The sequence below is a fragment of the Octodon degus genome, unplaced genomic scaffold (genome assembly GCF_000260255.1).
Source record: "Octodon degus isolate 3935 unplaced genomic scaffold, OctDeg1.0 scaffold00201, whole genome shotgun sequence".
NCBI classification, from domain to species: Eukaryota; Metazoa; Chordata; class Mammalia; order Rodentia; family Octodontidae; genus Octodon; species Octodon degus.
Window position 1 is genome coordinate 2784653 of NW_004524777.1, and position 4082 is coordinate 2788734.

The window sequence follows — 4082 nt, forward strand, 5'->3', positions numbered from 1 at the left end:
TTACAGTTGAATGGGCCCAAAATAGTCCAGATTCTTATGCACAAGGAAAGAATTGTCAAGCATACATCTCATAGTAAGTAGTTACATTTATTGAAGATCATGGGATTGTAACAGCAGGAGTAAGTAGAAGGCAAAAGGAAACAGGAAGAGGAAGAGGAAAAACAACCCCTGATAACTCAGGCTGGCAGTATTTAAAGGACCAGACACCTCTGACTCTAGTGCCTCCCATTCTGTGTCTTACTGGTGTCAATAATCTGCTGCCTCAGACATCATGACCTCCTAAGCTTATTTTTTTATTTTTTTTCCAAGTTTGGCTCAATTTTATTTATGCTCATCCCAAACCATATGACCTGGGGCTACACAACAGGAATCAGGGAAGCAGAGGTAGAAGTCCCCAGAGGACAATGGCAAGGGTGCAGAGGAGAACAGGCAAAGGCCTGCAAGGATGAATGGCTGGCTCCTCTCTGGGAAGTGCCCTTGGGGGCACTGGGTGGAGGAGCAAGTGCAGTCTCCTTCAGGATTTGGACTTGGATACAAGTCGGATGAGTCCAAACAGTCCCACCATGCCCAGGGCCATACCACCAATGATGGCTATACCCACCAGGCCGTCTTTCTCCATAGCCTTGGCAATGAATAGTTCCAGCTCCTTGGCCTGGTTGTTCTGGAACTCTGTCTGCAGCAGCCTGCGCAAGTACTTTAGGGCCTTTTCATATTCCTTGAGCCAGTAATTGCCCACAGCCAGGTAGAAGACATAATCCCGCTGTTCCTCTTTGCTCCCTTTGGGCAGCAGCTCCTTCAGCAGCACGATGCCCTTATGGATGTCATCATTGTACTTGCTCCGCAACAGGCACCAGGCGTACTCACACTGCATGCTGTTGGACATGGAGCCTGCTGCTTGCTCAGACTGAAATTTCTTCTCAAACTTCATCAGATCATCCACAGACACCAGGTCACTCAACAAGGCCTCCTTTGCCACCCTCCCCCATACAATCTTTATACCACAGGCTCTACTGTGCCACAGTCTCCATGGTCTGGCAGCAGGGGCCTCCTAAGTTTAAACATGGGTAACCAGCAGAGTGGTGCTATGCTTATAATTGAATGAATGGAAGGGAGTGACTCTCAGTATTTTTGCTTCTAACTGTATTAACTTATTACAGTTCACAACTATGGCATGGTGCAAAGGAAGAGATTACTTGGAGTTAATGTCCACTTCAAACTCCAAGAAGGCCTAGAGGGACTGTCCTTAAACAAGACTCCTTAGCATGAGTGTCTCATAAAAACAGCTCCAAACTGAAGCTTCTGTGCTTTTTTATTGATAGAACCATGAAGTAAGGATAAAGGAAAGAAGAAGGACATCTGTTCAGGAATTCATGTAGGGGACAGGGAAAAGACAGGAGGTCAGGGTCGTCTGTTACATGACTGATCCCAGGGCCAATCGAAGTGATAAATAAGAGCATGGGGAAAAGAAGGCCAGAACATTCATTCCATAAGGCAATGTATTTTGATCCTACTTGCACTTGTGGCCCTAGAGGCTATTTTTAAACCTCTAACCATGCATTCTCAAAGGTTTTGTCTATGATTCCAGAAGTCCCTTATTTCTGCAAATCTGTCTCATACATACCTCTGGCTAATGTTCTCATACTCTAGAAACCAAGTACCCAGGCTGATGAAAAGGGAAGTGGGCTGCAGCTGGTTCACAACTTCCCTGACACCCTTTAGCTAGCCAACACACCATCTTGAGAGCAATTCTAATAGCATAAAAAAGGAGAAAGTGCCACACAGGCCAGAGTCCTAGTGTATGCTCCCTAGGGATGTCACTCTCACCTGGAACAGAAATCCCAAGATGGGAGTTAACCGAAGTTGGGGCCCCAGGGAATCTGTAGGCTGTAACTGGAGAAGGGGAAAGCCAGAAGCACAAAAGTACCCCTTTCCCCCTTTTTCCAAATACCAGAGAACATTGTCTCTGTGGCATCATTGACAAGGGATAATCCCCAGCCCAGGCAAACAGAGTCTAAACACTACAAATTTGAGCTTGTAGGCTGGGACCTATGAATCACATCCCTGGAAACATGAGGCAGGGGGAAAGACACAATGGAGCTGGACAACAGTGGACATTTTCCTATTTTCCCAAACATCAGAAAGAGCTGAAACTGCCCGAAATCCTCCCCACCACCCACAATCCTGCGTGGGCAAAGGAAGCCCTCTGCAGAACTCAAGGCCTGCAAAAAGTCCTATGAGTAAGAAAACAGAGAAGAAACAGAAAGAGTTGCTTAGTGCAGGGAGAGCACAGAGACAGCTGATGGTTTTGCCCTGGAGAAGGGAGGGGCATGGGAAGTCATTGACAGAAGTTGACAGAAAACTGGGTGTTAGGCAAAATATATCATAGTCTCTTTTTCTGAAATTAATTGAAATGGTTGGATCTTGGGAGAGGTAAACAGGGCTGCATTTGGCCAGACCCAAATTGTGGCTTGTGCCCAGGATATGGGTCACAAGAAACTGACAGCCCGCATCCCTTCCAGGCAGGCAGTTAAGCAGCCCACAGGGAGGAAACCACTGGACTGTCTGGGCACAGCCAACGAGAACAGCATAAAGGGAACTGCGTGGACACTCCTGACTGTGTGGGATAGCAGCCAAATAAGGATTTTTTGTTTATTTCCTTGCTTATTTGCCTGTTCTGAGTTCTCCTTAAATTTTGTTTTCCTTTTCTTTGGTTCTTATTTCTTTGTCAATACTATTTTTAGTTTTAAAGTGTTTCCTATATTTTACTCTCTTCTTTTTAAAAATTTTTTCCCCTGTTCTTTGTTCTTTATCTTACTCACTTTTCCTATCCCCTTGAATTTCTTCTATTTTCTGCAGATTTCATAATATATATATATATATATATATATATATATATATGGCAGCTACCTGCGTATGTACAAAAGAGAATAAGAACATGTTATGCTTTAACTTGAACAGTATCATTCGTGACCATGTCTAGGGAATCCTTAACAGAATTGAGCTCAGAAGATCTAAAGAAACTAACTACAAATATATTAACAGGTTCTGACAACCTCACAGCTTCACTTGATCTCTAATTACACTCTTCTCCATCTGCATCTCTCCTCCTGGCTCCGCAAATATTCTCTCAAGCCCCTCAACATTCACACTTTACTTCACCTATAAAATACTGCCAATAGAGTCTGACCCGCTATCTATTTTCACTTACTGACATTTCCCTTATCTCCATTTCCTTTTACGAGTTATACACTAACATTCACCTTCCTTCCTTCCTACTTCCTCATTTCAGACAAGCCAGTAATAGCAATACAGAATTGTCTTAAAGGGACATAAAGGGGAGGCATATCAAAACAAGTTTTAATGTTTATGTTTGGTGCATGGTTGGAGCTGTGGATTCTGATATAATCAGTAGAAATTCTTTCCTTACAACACAGTGACTGGGTCCAACACAATGAGACTCAATATGGTGAGGTGGTAGATGATATTTCTTGACAAATAAGGCCAAAATCACATCATTGGAAACTATCTTCACTTTTGCATCATACCAAAAGCAAAGTCTCAACTCTGACTTTGACCCTCAGCCTACACACACAAAATAAATAAGACATGAAAAAGACAACAAAATGCCTCTAAAGACTCCCAAGTCTCCCAAACCAGAACCAAGGGACACTGCAGGAGAAGAAACCAAACACAAAATAACTGGGCTGTATGACATGATTAAAGAGGAAAGAAAGAAATTCAAAATGAGCTCAAAGATGACATAACAAAACAGACAGTGGAATTTAAAAATTGACCAATGTGGTTAAAGTAGAGTGAAAAACAATTACAAGAGCAGACCAAAATAATTTACCACATGAATAAAAAATTTACTAAAGAAATAGGTGTTTCAAAGGGCCAGCCAAACAGTTCAGTGGATTAAAGCATCTTCAAGCAGACTCAGGGGTTGGGGGTTCGATCCCTGGGCCTGTCATGCCAGCCCCACCCCCAGGGTGCACTGAGATAGCAATTGAGACTGGGCGTGGTGGCACGCACCAGTAATCCCAGCTCTTGGGAGGCTGTAAACAGGCAGATCACTATAAGTC

General features: G+C 43.5%; 1 pseudogene; it reads right to left on the minus strand.

The window, feature by feature from the left end:
- Positions 1–514: 514 nt before the first annotated feature.
- LOC101571319 lies at positions 515–3214 on the minus strand (annotated as a pseudogene).
- Between the last annotated feature and the right edge of the window lie 868 nt (positions 3215–4082).